The sequence below is a fragment of the Balaenoptera acutorostrata genome, chromosome 11 (genome assembly GCF_949987535.1).
Source record: "Balaenoptera acutorostrata chromosome 11, mBalAcu1.1, whole genome shotgun sequence".
NCBI lineage: Eukaryota > Metazoa > Chordata > Mammalia > Artiodactyla > Balaenopteridae > Balaenoptera > Balaenoptera acutorostrata.
The window spans coordinates 463,424-480,931 of record NC_080074.1 but is presented as its reverse complement, the minus strand read 5'-3'; the positions used below and the strand labels follow the sequence as shown (position 1 = coordinate 480,931).

At 44.8% G+C, this 17,508-nt stretch overlaps 1 protein-coding gene across 6 annotated transcripts in view; it reads left to right on the top strand.

Moving 5' to 3' along the window:
* Nucleotides 1-17,508, top strand: part of PPP6R2 (protein phosphatase 6 regulatory subunit 2) — a 71,996-nt gene that overhangs the window by 4,636 nt on the left and 49,852 nt on the right. For 5 of the 6 annotated variants that reach the window (XM_057557074.1, XM_057557073.1, XM_057557072.1 and 2 more), the window contains exon 2: nt 11,510-11,636. The gene's annotated coding sequence lies outside the window, so the exon portion shown is untranslated. Of the gene's footprint in view, nt 1-11,509; nt 11,637-16,702; nt 16,817-17,508 lie in introns of all 6 variants that reach the window. The other variant, XM_057557071.1, reaches the window with a different exon arrangement.

The following is a 17,508-nucleotide window of genomic DNA, read 5'->3' as shown; positions in this document are numbered from 1 at the left end:
ATGAAGAGTAGCCCCTGCTCACCGCAACTAGAGAAAGCCCGTGCACAGCAACAAAGACCCAATGCAGCCAAATAAATTTAAGAAAAAGAAAATGCTAAACAGTTTTCCAAACTGGTACCATTTCATACTTCCATCAGTAATGTATGATAGTTCTAGTTTCTCCACATTATACCAACTCTTGTTATTGTCAGTCTTTTTAATTTTAATTCTGGTGGTAGTGGTATTTCATTATGGTTTTAATAACAATGGTGAGCAACTTTTCATATGCTTTTTGACCATTTGTGTATCTCTTGTGAAGTGTCAGGTCTTTTGTCCACTTTTTGTTGGATTGTCTTTATTATTCAGTTTTAGGAATTCAAAAAAATATTGTGGGGCTTCCCTGGTGGTGCAGTGGTTGAGAATCCGCCTGCCAATACAGGGGACACGGGTTCGAGCCCTGGTCTGGGAAGATCCCACATGCCGCAGAGCAACTGGGCCCGTGAGCCACAGTTACTGAGCCTGCGCGTCTGGAGCCTGTGCTCCGCAACAAGAGAGGCCGCGATAGTGAGAGGCCCGCGCACCGCGATGAAGAGTGGCCCCCGCTCGTCGCAACTAGAGAAAGCCCTAGCACAGAAACGAAGACCCAACACAGCCAAAAATAATAAAAATAAATTTAAAAAAATATATTGTGGTTGTAAGTCCTTTATGATATTTGTGTGTTTGTACATACATACATATACAGTGAGGGAGTGGGAGGAGGAGAGGAAGTGAGGGGTGAATGTTTCCTATTTTGTGGTTTGCCTATTTTTTTTTTTTTTTAATGAAAGCTTCTTTCTTTTTGGCTGTGTTGGGTCTTCGTTTCTGTGCGAGGGCTTTCTCTAGTTGCAGCAAGCGGGGGCCACTCTTCATCGCGGTGCGCGGGCCTCTCACTATCGCGGCCTCTCTTGTTGCGGAGCACAGGCTCCAGACGCGCAGGCTCAGTAGTTGTGGCTCACAGGCCCAGCTGCTCCGCGGCATGTGGGATCTTCCCAGACCAGGGCTCGAACCCATGTCCCCTGCATTCGCAGGCAGATTCTCAACCACTGCGCCACCAGGGAAGCCCCTGCCTATTTGTTTCTTAATGGTATCTTTTTTCTTTTTTCTTAATTTTATTTATTTTTGGTCGTGTTGGGTCTTTGTTGCCGCGCACGGGCTTTCTCTAGTTGCGGCGAGTGGGGGCTACTCTTTGTTGCAGTGCACGGGCTTCTCATTGCCTCATTGTGGTGGCTTCTTGTTGCGGAGCACGGGACCTAGGCGTGCGGGCTTCAGTAGTTGCAGCATGCGGGCTCAGTAGTTGCGGCACATGGACCCTAGAGTGCGTGAGCTTCAGTAGTTGTGGCACATGGGCTTAGTTGCTCCACAGTATGTGGGATCTTCCTGGACCAGGGATCGAACCTGTGTCCCCAGCATTGGCAGGCGGATTCTTAACCACTGCACCAACAGGGAAGTCCCCCCAATGGTATTTTTTTACGAGCAGAAAATTTTAATTTGGATGAAGTCAAAATTGGTCAATATTTTATTTTTACGTTTATTACGTGTTGTAAGACAATTGTGCCTGTACCAGAATTGTGAAGACACTGTCCAATGTTTTGTCTTTGTAGAAACTTTACGGTGGTAGCTTTTGTATTCAGGTTTATGATTCCTCTTTTTCTTTTATTTTTTAAAAAATATTTTTATTTATTTATTTTTGTATTTATTTATTTGGCTGTGCCGGGTCTTGTATTTATTTATTTATTTGGCTGCGGCATGTGGGCTCTTAGTTGCGGCATGCAGGATCTAGTTCCCCGACCAGGGATCGAACCCGGGCCCCCTGCATTGGGAGCATGGGGTCTTAACCACTGCACCACCAGGGAAGTCCCGCTCTTTTTCTTTTAAACAGCTTTATTCAGATACAAATGACGTACAATAAACTGCACATGTTTAAAGTGTAAAATTTGGTAAGTTTTGACATATGTGTACACCTGTGAAATCATCACCACGGTCAAGATAGGAAATGTATCCATCATTTCCCAAATTTCCTAATGCCCCTTTGGATCCCTCCTTTCCACCCTTTTTTTGCCCCTCCACGTCCAAGCAAATACTGATCTCCTTTATGAATGATCTATCTTGCATGATTTTTTGTGTGAGGTGGAAAAAGGGTACACTTTTTCCCCGTATGAGATATACAATCATTCTAGCATCGTTTGTTGAGAAGACTCTTTTTCCTCCTTTATTTTTTTTATTTTTTATTTATTTTTGGCTGTGTTGGGTCTTCGGTTCGTGCGAGGGCTTTCTCTAGTTGCGGCAAGCGGGGGCCACTCTTCATCGCGGTGCGGGGACCGCTCTTCATCGCAGTGCGCGGGCCTTTTCACTATCGCGGCCCCTCCCGTTGCGGGGCACAGGCTCCAGACGCGCAAGCTCAGTAGTTGTGGCTCACGGGCCCAGCTGCCCCGCGGCATGTGGGATCTTCCCAGACCAGGGCTCGAACCCGTGTTCCCTGCATTAGCAGGCAGATTCTCAACCACTGCGCCACCAGGGAAGCCCTTTCCTCCTTTAAATTGCATTGGAGCCTTTGTTATAAATTAATTGAACATGTGTATGCAGGCTTATTTCTGGGCTTTCTGTTATGTTCCATTGGTCTATTTTTCTGTCCTGTGCCAGTACCATGCTGTCTTTTTTTTTTTTAATTAATTAATTAATTAACTTACTTTTGGCTGTGTTGGGTCTTCGTTTCTGTGCGAGGGCTTTCTCTAGTTGTGGCAAGCGGGGGCTGCTCTTCATCGCGGTGCACGGGCCTCTCACTATCGCGGCCTCTCGTTGCAGAGCACAGGCTCCAGACGCACAGGCTCAGTAGTTGTGGCTCACGGGCCCAGCCGCTACGCTACGGCATGTCGGATCCTCCCAGACCAGGGCTCGAACCCGTGTCCCCTGCATTAGCAGGCAGACTCTCAACCACTGCGCCACCAGGGAAGCCCCCCATGCTGTCTTAATGTCTGTAATTTTATGGTCAGTCTGGAAATCAGGTAGTGTGAGACCTCCACCTTTATTCCTCTACAAAATTATGTTGCCAGTTTCAGAATAAACTCTTCAATTTGGATAGGAATTTTTGCTGGGAATTTGGTTGGGATTACGTTGAATCTATAGATCAGTTTTAATTTTATTTATTTATTTATTTATTTATGGCTGTGTTGGGTCTTCGTTTCTGTGTGAGGGCTTTCTCCAGTTGCGGCGAGCGGGGGCCACTCTTCATCGCAGTGCGCGGGCCTCTCACTGTCGCGGCCTCTCTTGTTGCGGAGCACAGGCTCTAGGCACGTGAGCTTCAGTAGTTGTGGTACACGGCCTCAGTAGTTGTGGCTCGCGGGCTCTAGAGCACAGGCTCAGTAGTTGTGGTGCACAGGCTTAGCTGCTCCGCAGCATGTGGGATCTTCCCGGACTAGGGCTTGAACCTGTGTTGGCAGGCGGATTCTTAACCACTGTGCCACCAAGGAAGTCCCTCCCGTATGATATCTTTTGTTTTGGTATCAGGGTACTACCAGCCCCAGAGAGTGAGTTGGGAAGGTCTTCATTTCTTTTCGTAGATTGGATTTCTGTATGGGATCATATTCCTTTGGCTTGAAGCACTTCCTTCAGTATTTTGTATGTTGTGGGTATACTGGGGACAGAATCGCTCAACTTTTGTTTGTCTGAAAAAGTCTTTATTTACCCTTCAGTTTTGAAGGATATTTTTGCTGGATAATTCTAGGTTGACAGCTTTTTTTCCCAGCACTTTGAAAAAGTTACTCTGTTGTCTTTTAGTTTCTGTTGTTTCTGATGAGGAATCAGCTATCATTCTTACTTTTGTTTAACTGATACCCTTTTTCCTGCTGTTTAAGATGTATATTTATTTTTATTAAATAAATTTTTTATTAAAAACTTTTCTTCAGTTTGGCTGTAATCTTCTAGGTGTGCTGTTTTTGTATTTGCTTGGATCTGTGGGTTGATGTATTTAATCAACTTTGGAAGCTTTTTGGCCATTGCCTCTTAAATAATTCTTTTGCCTCATCATCTGTCTTCTCTCGAGACTCCAGTGATATATATTTTATTTTATTTTATTTTATTTTTTAAAGGATTTTATTTATTTATTTATTTATTTATTTATTTTTGGCTGTGTTGGGTCTTCGGTTCGTGCGAGGGCTTTCTCCAGTTGCGGCAAGCGGGGGCCACTCTTCATCGCGGTGCGGGGACCGCTCTTCATCGCGGTGCGCGGGCCTTTCTCTATCGCGGCCCCTCCCGTCGCGGGGCACAGGCTCCAGACGCGCAGGCTCAGCAATTGTGGCTCACGGGCCCAGCTGCTCCGTGGCATGTGGGATCTTCCCAGACCAGGGCTCGAACCCGTGTCCCCTGCATTAGCAGGCAGATTCTCAACCACTGCGCCACCAGGGAAGCCCTTATTTTATTTTAATATTTATATATTTAGGCTGCTCTGGGTCTTAGTTGCGGCACACAGGATTTTTTTTTAAATTTTTATTTATTTATTTATTTATATTTATTTTTGGTTGTGTTGGGTCTTCGTTTCTGTGCGAGGGCTTTCTCTAGTTGCAGCGAGTGGGGGCCACTCTTCATCGTGGTGCGCGGGCCTCTCACTGTCGCGGCCTCTCTTGTTGCAGAGCACAGGCTCCAGATGTGCAGGCTCAGTAGTTGTGGCTCACGGGCCCAGTTGCTCCACAGCATGTGGGATCTTCCCAGACCAGGGCTCGAACCTGTGTCCCCTGCATTGGCAGGCAGATTCTCAACCACAGCACCACCAGGGAAGCCCTTTTTTTTTTTTTTAGTTGCAGCATGCGGACTGTTAGTTGCGGCATTCAGACTCTTAGTTGTGGCATGCATGTAGGATCTAGTTCCCCAACCAGGGATTGGACCCGGTCCCCCTGCATTAGGAATGTGGAGTCTTACCCCCTGGACCACCAGGGAAGTCCCTCCAATGATATCTGTTTTAGATTGTTTGATGTTGTCCCACAGGTTTCGAATGTGTTGGTATTTTCAAAATTCTTCTTTCTCTCTTTGTTTATATTTGTATATTTTCTTTTCATCTATTTTCAAATTCCCTGCTTTTCTTTGTGCTCATTCGGTTATTAATTCCGTCCAGTGACATTTTAATTTCAGATACTGTATTCTTCAGTTCCAGAATTTCTTTTTGGTTCTTCTTTCAAGTTTGCATTTCTCTGCTAATATTCTCCACCTGTTCATTTCTTCTGTTCCCTTTTCCTAAAATTTTAAAAAATATTTATAATTGCTGTTCTGACGTTTTCATCTGCCAGTTCCAATGTATGGTCATTTTTGGTTCCTGTAGATTGTTTTTTCTCTTGATCATGGGTAATATTTTTCTTCTTTGCACGTGTAATAATTTTTTATTGCAAAATGGACGTTGTAGATAGTATATTCTAGAAATTCTGTTTTAGGTTATCTGTCCTTAAAGAGTGTTGAGTTTTGTTAGGGCAGGCTGTTAAATGACTGGAAGATGATCTCGATCCTGTAGGAGCTTTTCTAGGGTAGATCTGTTTTGGCTTTGTACTAAGTTTTAGGGCATAGCTTTTAATTCTGGAACATGTTTTTTACTCCTAAGGCATGGCCTTTCTGGGGTTTTAATAGAAAACCCTTCTAGTTTGGCAGAACTTAAACTCCAGAGTCTGTCTCCACAGTGCTGGACGACTGCTGAGTCTTGGCTCAGCTCTTTCACCTCACATAGCTGTTTTCAGATATTTAAAGTATATCGTGATGATTTGATGCAAGTATACAATTAACTAGTTAATTGTCACAGCTAGCGCTATATATATATACACATACACATATACTTTTGGTGAGAACAGTTAAGTTTCGTCTTAGCAAATTTCAATGCATTGTTATTAACTGTAGTCACCATATTCTTATATCTGATCTTCAGACCTTATTCATCTTATAGCTGAGTGTTTGCTCCCTTTTACGAACCTCTCCCTGCACCCCCCTGCCCCCCAGCCTCTTTTCTACTCTCTATTTCTTTGAGTTTGACTTATTTTTCTGCTTGGTTTCTTGGTGTCTCATCCCACCACTTGCTGTTTAGGAGTCAGCCAAGGATTTGGGAGGAATTTAATGCAGGTTTGGGGGGCTCCCTTCTTTTCTGGTTTTCCTGTTGGATTTTCAGCCATGCTGGTCGCCCTGAACTCTGGCCTCTTTCCTCCTTGCTCTCCTTCTTCCAGTGATTATGTTCCCTCCAGTTTCTGCATGTTCTTGATTGGTCTCCGGTACCTCCAAATACTTTTTATTTTTTATTTTTTAAAATTAATTAATTTATTTATTTTGGCTGTGTTGGGTCTTCGTTGCCGCACGTGGGCTTTCTCTAGTTGTGTCGAGCGTGGGCTACTCTGTTGCGGTGCACGGGCTTTTCATTGTGGTGGCTTCTCTTGTTGCGGAGCGCGGGCTCTAGGCACGCGGGCTCTAGAGCACAGGCTCAGTAGTTGTGGCGCACGGGCGTAGTTGCTCCGTGGCGTGTGGGATCTTCCCGGACCAGGGCTCGAACCCGTGTCCCCTGCGTTGGCAGGTGGATTCTTAACCACTGTGCCACCAGGGAAGTCCTAAATATACTCTTAAAATAATGCATTACTTACAGTTATATAAGTAGTAAAAGAATGAAGTTATGGATACTGCAAATTAATGATTATCTCTGTGGACGAAGGGAGTTAAATAGGTTGTCAATTCCTCAGTGTATTAGAAACGATTTATTTTTTTTTTAAGTAGGTGACATATGTGAGCAAATGTTAACATTTATTAAATCTCAGTACATGGGTATTTGTTATATTCTTCTCTGGACCTTTTTATGTTTTAAATATTTTCATAATTCAGAATAAATAAAAATACGTAAAACCAGATTATTATAGTGTGTTGATTCTCTGGAAGTGCTCTTGTGAGAGCACTGAGGAAGGACTCAGTGAACTGACAAAAGTGGTTTTCGGTGAATTTCGGACTTGAGGAACAGACAGGAATTTGCCAAGTAGGAAGATGGGACGAAGGGTGTTCCAGGCAGAGAGGACCCACGTGCCACGGTGTCAGCTATGAGAGACTCGCAGCATATTTAAGAAGTAGTGGGTGCTGGTGTGGTTGGGGAGGTGGGTGGGGATGAGGAAAGAGAACCGAGACTGTGTCGAGTGGTGGCCCCACTTAATGTGGCCTGGTGTCGAGGCTGGCAGTGTGCTCTCTGTTCCCTTTTCCTCTTTCTCTGCCTTTTTTTTGGATTAAGAGTATATTTATGATTCTGTTTGGGTCTTCATATAGCTTTCATGTCTCTAACACATCTAATATTTCCCCTAGGTTTTTGAACATATGGAATATGGTTACAACAACTGCTTAAATATCCTTGTCTATTAATTTTATCATCTGTGTCATTTCTAGGTTGATTATGGTTTGTGTTTTCCTGCTTCCTTGCATGTCTGGTCATTTTTGATTGGATGCCAAGACACTGTGACTTTTATCTTGTTGGATGCTGGGTATTTTTGTATTTCTATAAATATTCTTGACCTTTGTTCTGGAATGTTGTTAAATTACTTAGAAACAGTTTGATTCTGTGGGTCTGGCTTTTAGGCTTTGTTAGGTGGGACCAGAGTTATGTTGAGTCCAGTGTTGTCACTTTGCCCCACCACTGAGGCAAAAGTCTTCTGAGTACTTTGTCCAGTGCCCCGAAATTAGGAAATTTTCCACTGTGACTGGGAGAAAGAGTAACTCTCCTTGGCCCCCCGTGAACTCGGAGGGTGTTCCTGCTAATCCCTGGCTTGGATGCCTTTCTTACACGCTTGCATTGATCAGTACCTGGCTGGAGCCAGCAGATCCTCAGCGCTGTCTGCGACTCTGTCCCTTCCAGTGCTCTGCCTGTGGACTCTAGCGCCTTGGCCTTCCTGGACTCCCAGTGCTGTTTCTTCACCTCGGGGGACTGCTGGACCCCACCTGGTGTCTCTGCTGTTACCCAGAACTACTTGTCAGGCAGGAAACTGGGCAGTTAAGGGGCTCCTCTTGTTTCCCTCCTGTCAGGGATCACTGTTCTTCACTGCAGGATAGCCAGTGTCTTGAAAACCATTTCATTTGTAAATTTGGTCCCTGTTATTTCGTCTTGGCCAGAAGCAAAAGTATCAAAAACAGGTATTTGAATGAAGGTATTAGGAAGCATAGAAGATAGTGATGGGACCTATGAGAATGCTGACCCCTTTCTAGTTCGGGATGCCTGGGTGGTAGAGCAGAGGTGGCCTTACCTGGGTGGACATGAAGGGAATTCATGTGTTTAGGGAAGGAGGTGGGGATAGGGCTTGGGAGAAAGGTGTCACAGGAGAACCAGGCTACAGAATGAGATCCTGAGGGCCTGCTGAGAAGAAGAGCCCGCGGGGTGTGGGCTGGAGGCCACAGGTGACAGAACGCTCGTACCTGCAGTGGGAGGATGTGGGAGAGGGTGACGCTGCCAGGGAGTGCAAGCATGGGGAGGACGCTCAGGCTGTGTGCCCGCCGAGGAGAAGGTGCCACTCATTCCCGGGCTGCGTGTCCCCCGTGAGGTCCCGGCTGTTTCGGGCTTCCTCCGGCTCAGACTAAGCAGAATTTGTCAAGAAGATGTATGTTATAAAAGCACTGGTTCAAAGTCAGAATAAACAGGTCTCAGGGCCCTTACAGAGATACTTCCTTATTTTGAAACTGTGTATAAAGTGCTGAAAAGCCAATTTTGAATTATTTACTTAATAATGTTGAAATGTTAGATGTGCCAACTTTAAAAGTAAAACAACCAGTTAGTTATTTTACCAGCAAAATGCGTTTCTTTGGAGAAAGAAACTCTTAGCAGAGAGTTGCAGTTCAGGGCAAGCAAGCAATAGCAAAAGCCATAGGCACGTCTCATGAACAAAGCAGAGGAAGGTTACTTTGTAGAGAAAAAGGAGGAAGTTGGGAGGGGCTATTTTGAACAAAAGTCCATTGGAGGAAAGTGAGAGTTCAGGGTGGTGATGGTTTCTCCCTGGCTGAGTTGCTGGGCAAACAGGAAACCTTCCTCCATGGGGGTCTGTGGTTGAGGCTGAGTAGCAGTGGGTGCGGGCTCCCCTTCTGGCCTCCTGACTCTATTGTAAACGAAGTTTCCTTTGTTCTGTTTCACAGATGTAAAAAGATTTTCCTATTTTAGGAGATAACACTGACTTATTCCTGGCTTAGTAGCACAACTTCGAGTGCCTTTTTTTGCTTGACTTTTATATGAAATTTAAAAATACACAAATGTACAGAAAAGATAATGAGCACCCATGTACTCATCTCCCAGCTTTATCAGTGATTGGTACTTTGCCAGTTATTATTATTATTTTTTAATCTGTCCCTTTTTCTCTCACACTTTTTTTTTTTAATGTTGTGAACCGTCTATTTTTTTTTTAAACATCTTTATTGGAGTATAATTGCTTTACAGTGTTGTGTTAGTTTCTGCTGTATAACAAAGTGAATCAGCTATATGCATATGTATATCTCCATATCCCCTCCCTCTTGCGTCTCCCTCCCACCCTCCCTATCTCACCCCTCTAGGTGGTCACAAAGCACCGAGCTGATCTCCCTGTGCTATGCAGCTGCTTCCCAGTAGCTATCTGTTTTACATTTGGTAGTGTATATGTGTCAGTGCCATTCTCTAACTTTGTCCCAGCTTACCCTTCCCCCTCCCCATGTCCTCAAGTCCATTCTCTACTTCTGTGTCTTTATTCCTGCCCTGCCCCTAGGTTCTTCAGAACCATTTTTCTTTTTAGATTCCATATATATGTGTTAGTATGCGGTATTTGTTTTTCTCTTTCTGACTTACTTCACTCTGTATCACAGACTCTAGGTCCATCCACCTTACTACAGATAACTCAATTTCGTTTCTTTTTATGGCTGAGTAATATCTCTCTCACGCTTTTAAAGTTTGTTTCGTTCTTGTGTTTCGGTGGAGTGTTTTAAAAGTAAATCCAAGAAATAATGTCATTTCACCCATGAATACTTCACTTTTTCTCTCTAACAGACAAGGAAAGTTTTTATTTTTTTTTTTATTTTTATTTTTTTTTGAAAGTTTTTATTTTTAAAAACATAGTGGTCATGTCATTTTTACAACTAAGAGATTTACAGTAATTCCTTAATACCATCTAATATCAGTCCATATTCAGATTTCCCCAATAGCTTCAAAAATATACTCTTCCAGTTGATTCGTTTTAATTGGACCCAAACAAGATCTAAATATTATATTTGATGATTAGGTCTCTTAGGGCTCTTATATTCTAGAACAGTCACCCCTCCTTATTGCTAAAGTATAATTTTCAAAAGGTAAAATCATTGGGCTTCCCCGGTGGCTCAGTGGTTAAGAATCCACCTGCCAGTGCAGGGGACACAGGTCCGAGCCCTGGTCCGGAAAGATCCCACATGCCATGGAGCAACTAAGGCCGTGTGCCACAACTACTGAGCCTGCGCTCTAGAGCCTGCAAACCACAACTGCTGAAGCCTGCACATCTGGAGCCTGTGCTCTGCAACGAGAAGCCACTGCAATGAGAAGCCCGTGGAGTGCAACGAAGAGTAGCCCCCACTCGCCGCAAGTAGAGAAAGCCCGCACGCACAGCAACAAAGACCCAACGCAGCCAAAAAAATAAATTAAAAAAAAATTAATTAGTTATTTTAAAAAAGGTGAAATCATGACTTCCATGCAAATACAGAATGAACAGTCCTGGGCTCTGCTGGTCTGTGTTTTTTTTTTTTTTTTTTAATAAATTTATTTATTTAATTTATTTACTTTTTTGGCTGCGTTGGGTCTTCGTTGCTGCACGCAGGTTTTGTCTAGTCATGGTGAGCAGGGGCTACTCTTCGTTGCGATGCGTAGGCTTCTCATTGTGGTGGCTTCTCGTTGTGGAGCATGGGCTCTAGGCGCGTGGGCTTCAGTAGTTGTGGTGCACCGGGTTAGTTGCTCCGCGGCATGTGGGATCTTCCCGGGCCAGGGCTCGAACCTGTGTCCCCTGCATTGGCAGGTGGATTCTTAACCACTGTGCCACCAGGGAAGCCCCCTAGTCTGTGTTTTTGCTGTATGCCTTGAAGTCAGTCCTTTTGCCAAGGAGCGCTAGTCACGTTATTTGGAAATGGTGTTAGGGATCACACCTGGAGCACTTTGGAACACTTTTCTTCTAGAAGTTGTGATGGATCATCAGTGAGCCGTCCAGTCATCTTGTGACCAGGATATGTGTCTCTTGATAGTTATAGTGTGTAGGCATGAAACTAGATGACTTCACAGAGGTCCTCCTCATGTCCTTCAATTCCAACCATTGAGTTAGTTAACCAGATTTAAAATGGGTGTGTATCGTTGATACCAATCTCTGTAGAACAACATGGACAAGGGAGTTTTTAGATCCTTAATCATGAAACGTTCTGGTAATTTAAATACTAAGTAAAGCTAATGATTTTTGTTTTCCTTTTCCCTATCATTTTGGTGAGTTAACTTTACAGAAGTAGAACTTAAAATAAGTGTCTTCCTCTTACTTTTCAGGTGAAGAGATTATAAGTCTACTGAATGAAAAAATTTTTCTTAAAGTTGCATATACTCCAAGAGAAAATCCCAAATGTTTTTATATTCTGCCTAAATACAAAATTTAAACAAGGAGTTTCCACAGAAGGTAAGATAATTGTTTTTGGTTCTGTTTTATTGTGTAATTTATGCAAATATACTGTATAAGGGGACATTTGAAGATGGATGACAGCAAAAATTTTAGTTTTGAAGATGTGCATATAGTGTCCTGACTTTTAGGGATTCTTGACCCTCCTGTGTCTGGTTTTGAGGTGCTGTGTTGTGGAAAAGTTACTTGGTCTCTCCAAGCCAAAGGGTAATCCAAATAAAACAGGGACAGTCATGCATATGTAGTGAGGAACATGCCGTGTCTCACCCGTGGGGAATAGGTGAGATAGGCTTATATGTGTTATGGCCGCTGTCAGAACACATTCCAAGTAGAAGCTGAAAAGGCGGGGAGGGGCTTGTGCCTCCAGCTGTAGTAGATGCCCCTAAAAGGTTTGCCCATCGCAATCCAATTAGATAGATGCTGGATAAATTACAGTAGATACAACTTCCCGGGAGCACTTTGGTGCTTAAAAATTAAGCTAACTCTTCAAAAGCCAAAAGAGAAAAAGAAAAGAAAAGAAACAGTGAGTATTATGATAGCACTCTTTTGCTCCTTGCTGAAGAGAAGTTAAATCCTTTTCAGAGCAAAGCATACTCATTGTAGGCCCTCGGGATTTCTGTAGATTACGTTTAAGCAAGCTTCATTCTTTTTTCTTTTTTTAAAAAATTAATTTATTTTTTGGCTGCGTTGGGTCTTCGTTGCTGCACGCGGGCTTTCTCTAGTTGCGGCGAGCGGGGGCTACTCTTTGTTGCGGTGCATGGTCTTCTCACTGCGGTGGCTCCTCTTGTTGCAGAGCACAGGCTCTAGGCTTGTGGGCTTCAGCAGTTGTGGCACGTGGGTTCAGTAGTTGTGGCTCGCGGGCTCTAGAGCACAGGCTCAGTAGTTGTGGCGCATGGACTTAGTTGCTCCGTGGCATGTGGGATCTTCCCGGACCAGGGCTTGAACCCGTGTTCCCTGCATTGGCAGTCAGATTCTTAACCATTGCACCACCAGGGAAGTCCAAGCAAGCTTCATTCTATATTCAGGACACACACCGTTGTGAGGAGTTGGCACAATTAGATGCCCCGAGGTCTGCAGGTATTGGATAATCAGATGCAGTATATATAATAATGTATGAAATTTTTGAAGAAATACAAAACAGAATAAAAATTAGTAATGAAAACCAAGGTATCAAAATGATTCCAAGTAGAACTTTCAGAAATGAAAAAAAGTTGAAATTAAAAACAGTATATGTGGGGCTTCCCTGGTGGCGCAGTGGTTGAGAGTCTGCCTGCTAATGCAGGGGACACGGGTTCGAGCCCTGGTCTGGGAGGATCCCACATGCCACGGAGCAGCTGGGCCCGTGAGCCACAATTGCTGAGCCTGCGCGTCTGGAGCCTGTGCCCCGCGACGGGAGGGGCCGCGATAGAGAGAGCCCCGCGCACCGCGATGAAGAGCGGTCCCCGCACCGCGATGAAGAGTGGCCCCCGCTTGCCGCAACTGGAGAAAGCCCTCGCACGAACCGAAGACCCAACACAGCCAAAAAAATAAATAAATAAATAAATAAATAAATAAGAAAATCCTTTAAAAAAAAAAAAAAAAAAAAAAAAAAACAGTATATGTGAAGTAAATAAACATGGCTGAAGGCAGAATTAGTGAACTGGAATAAATACCTGAAGAAATTATCCAGTGTGCAGCATTGAGAGATGGGAGATGGAAAGTGAGACTAGAGAAGTGGAGGGTAGGTTAAAAGTGTGCTGTGACTGTGTAGTTGGAACCCCAAGATGGAAAAGTAGGGAGAAGGAGGAGAGGCGTTATTCAAAGTGTTAATAGTGTTGACTTTTCAGAAACTAATGAGAGATAAATCTGTAGATTTAGGAAGCACACAATGTCCTTAACAGTATAAGTAAAAGGAAACCCACACCCATACACTGAAATTGTATAGCAACAAAGACAAAAAGACCTTAAGCCAGAGGTAAGAGAGATTACCTACAAAGGAATGTCTGTTAGGTTGACAACGGATGTCTCATTAGCATGAATAGAGGCCACTAGAGAGTGGAGTATCTCCTCAAAGTGATGAGAGAATATAAGTTTCAGTATAGAATTGTGTATCAGATATATTTTACAGAAAAACATCAGTGATTTTATGTATTTGATAATTGTTAGGCTAGATTATTTGGACTACCTGCTATCCTCCCATCTCCCACCCTATGGAAAACAATTAAAATTATTGGATTAAAGAAAAAATCAAGGGCTTCCCTGGTGGCGCAGTGGTTGGGAATCCGCCTGCCAATGCAGGGGACACGGGTTCTAGCCCTGGTTTGGGAAGATTCCACATGCCATGGAGCAACTGAGCCTGGGTGCCGCAACTACTGAGCCTGTGCTCTAGAGCCCGTGAGCCACAACTACTGAAGCCCGCGTGCCACAACTACTGAAGCCCGAGTGCCTAGAGCCCATGGGCCACAACAAGAGAAGCCGCTGCAATAAGAAGCCCGTGCACTGCAACGAAGAGTAGCTCCCGCTCTCTGCAATTAGAGAAAAGCCTGCACGCAGTAACGAAGACCCAACGCAGCCAAAAAGAAAAAAAAAAAAAATCAAAAGACTGACAATAGGGCTTCCCTGGTGGCGCAGTGGTTGAGAGTCTGCCTGCCAGTGCAGGGGACACGGGTTCGAGCCCTGGTCTGGGAGGATCCCACATGCCGCGGAGCAACTGGGCCCGTGAGCCACAATTACTGAGCCTGCACGTCTGGAGAGGCCGCGATAATGAGAGGCCCCGCGCACCGCGATGAAGAGTGGCCCCCACTTGCCACAACTAGAGAAAGCCCTCGCACAGCAACGAAGACCCAACACAGCCATAAATAAATAAAATAGTGTTTAAATAAATAAAAATAAAAATTAAAAAAAAGCCAGCTTGTATATCACTTGCTCTTTAAAAAAAAAAAAAAAAAAAAAAAGACTGACAATATTGCAAGGAAGTTTTAAACCAAAACATAACAAAGAAAGAACCCAGAAAGGTAATTTAAACACCATAGGATGGAATCTGCCTTTGCCTTAAGGACATCTGCTGATTTGGACAAAGTGGGGCTTTGATTTCTGAGTCCTTGCCGGCCTCTGAAGTGAAGATCTGCAGTCCTCTCAAGGTAGAGAACCTAAAAGGGGCCCTCCTCATATTAAATGGGCTCTGAAAGTCAGTGCCCTCAGAGGCAGGGTGAACTAGAAGCATACCTGCCTATCTCCATCTTTGCCCCCACCTTTTTACTAAGTGTAGCAGGAAAAAAGGGGGAAAATTGTGGCTGTGGATTGGCCTTCAGGAGGATTTGTGGCCCAGGTTCATATTACTTGGTAGTTCAGGGAAATGAAGCATGAATTTAAGGTTTTCTGGTTTGGTAATGCCTTCAGGCAACAGTGGGACCAAACATAAAACCTCTCTGGAGGAAGTTACCATCATCCTAAAATGCAAAAAACACCTATGAATATTTTTTGAGGATGTTGATTAGTACACAGACAAAACTGGACAAGCACACAAGGAAGTAAGGCACCATGCATGAAAACCAGTAGAAACAGCCCTCCTAGATTTTAGATTTGGGGATTATCAGAAACAGACTATTGGGGCTTCCCCGGTGGTCCAGTGGCAGGACTCCACGCTCCTAGTGCAGGGGGCCCGGGTTCTGGTCCCTGGTCGGGGAACTAGATCCCACATGCATGCTGCAACTGAGAGTTTGCATGCCGCAACTAAGAAGTCTGCATGCCACAACTAAGAAGTCCACATGCTGCAACTAAATATCCCTCGTGCAGCAACTAAGACCCGGCGCAGCCAAAAATAAATAGTAAATAAATAAATAAATATTTAAAAAAAGAAACAGACTATTAAATAAGCATACTCCTTATTTTTATTTTTATTTACTTATTTTAAATAAATTTATTTATTTGTTTTTGGCTGCATGGGTCTTCATTGCTGTGCACGGGCTTTCTCTAGTTGCGGAGAGCGGGGGCTACTCTTCGTTGTGGTGCGCGGGCTTCTCATTGCAGTGGCTTCTCTTGTTGTGGAGCACAGGCTCTAGGTGCACAGGCTTCAGTAGTTTTGACACGTGGGCTCAGTAGTTGTGGCACACGGACTTAGTTGCTCCGCCATGTCCCCTGCATTGGCAGGCAGATTCTTAACCACTGTGCCACCAGGGGCGTCCTATGGCTATTCTTTTCACTTCTGATTTTAGATTTTTGTTCATCTGTTCCTCCCACCCCACCCCCTTCTTTTTGGTCCCCCCATCCCCCCGCCACCCCCAGTGGACTGTGCCCAGTATAGACATGGTCTTGTTTGTTGTTTGACTGGTTGTGCAAGTATCCACTGCTCTCCATGGATTCACATTGTCGCTTTTTTCCAGACCAATAGAATTCCAGTGGTGTGTTGGTAAATGTTTAATATCTGGCTCTCTGGGAGAGTCAAAAACCTCCTGGCCACGGGGCTTCCATGGTGGCGCAGTGGTTAAGAGTCCGCCTGCCAATGTGGGGGACACGGGTTTGATCCCTGGTCCAGGAAGATCCCACATGCCCCAGAGCAACTAAGCCCGTGAGCCACAACTACTGAGCCTGCGCTCTAGAGCCCGCGTGCCGCAATTACTGAAGCCAGCATGCTCTAGGGCCCGAGTGCTGCAACCACTGAGCCCGCGTGCTGCAACCACTGAAGCCCACGCGCCTAGAGCCTGTGCTGCACAACAAGAGAAACTACCAGGATGAGAAGCCTGCGCACCGCAATGAAGAGTAGCCCCCGCTCGCTGCAGCTGGAGAAAGCCTGTGTGCAGAAAGGAACATCCAATGCAGCTAAAAATAAAAATAATAATAAAAAATTTTTTTAAAAGTCAAAAACAAAAAAAGCACAAAAATCTCCTGGCCTGTAGCATTTGTCGATTTCTGCAGGGCTAATACTTCTGTCATGTCCACCTTGAGCTACCAGTGTGATGCCACTTGAAGGTGGCACTGGGAGAGGCTCACGGTCAGCTCCCGTGAGCAAGTCATGCCTCCCCAGCCACTGCTGAGCCCGTCCTCTGTGGCAAGGTGACCTTGTCTCTGTTTCCTTCTCTCCTTTGCAGTCAGGAGACTGAGGAGGAAGTGTGCCAGCCCCTGCTCTGGGCTCCTCACGGGGTAGCTCAGTTCATCCTCACAGCAGCTCTACGTGGAGGGTGCTCCTTGTCCCCAGTTTACAGGTGAGGACACCAGGGCACAAGAGGTCAGGTCACATAGCAGAGCCAGGACCTTGGTTGTGAAACTTTTTTAAAAAGCAATTGGTCAGACAGGTATAGGGTGCGTTTCAGATTCTCATTTTCTCTTAGCAACAGTCTCTACTGCAGAATGTTCTTTTCTGAAGGGCTCTGTCCATGGAACTGCATGATCGTATGGACGACATTTCTCTTTGGAAGCTGCCTTGTGTCTGATGGTTATACTAACCAGAAGAAGTAAATGAGAGGTAGTTTAAGAGGAACTTGAAGTTCCTCTCATTTGGCTGTTGGATAAGAGTCTAGAAGATGCTGGTAATACTTTGCTTGGCATTCCAGACAGACTGTGGAGGCTGTTGTCAGGATGTGACGGGAATCCTTGTGCTGTGTTGCATCTCACGTATAACCAGAGACGTCTCAAGTCAACACGCCAGTACTGTGAGCCAGTAGCTTGTTCTAAAGATATGCTGTCGGTGGTGGGCCTCTAGGTCATCTAAGGAAGGAAAATTAGCCTTCCTGTAGGTGAGGGCCGATTAAGAGAATGCTAGCATCTCTTTGGAGGATAGTGCATAGTTGTTGGGATACAAGAAACGTTTGGAAGGGACTTCCCTGGTGGTCCAGTGGTTAAGAATCCGCCTTCCAATGCAGGGGACACGGGTTCGATCCCTGGTTGGGGAACTAAG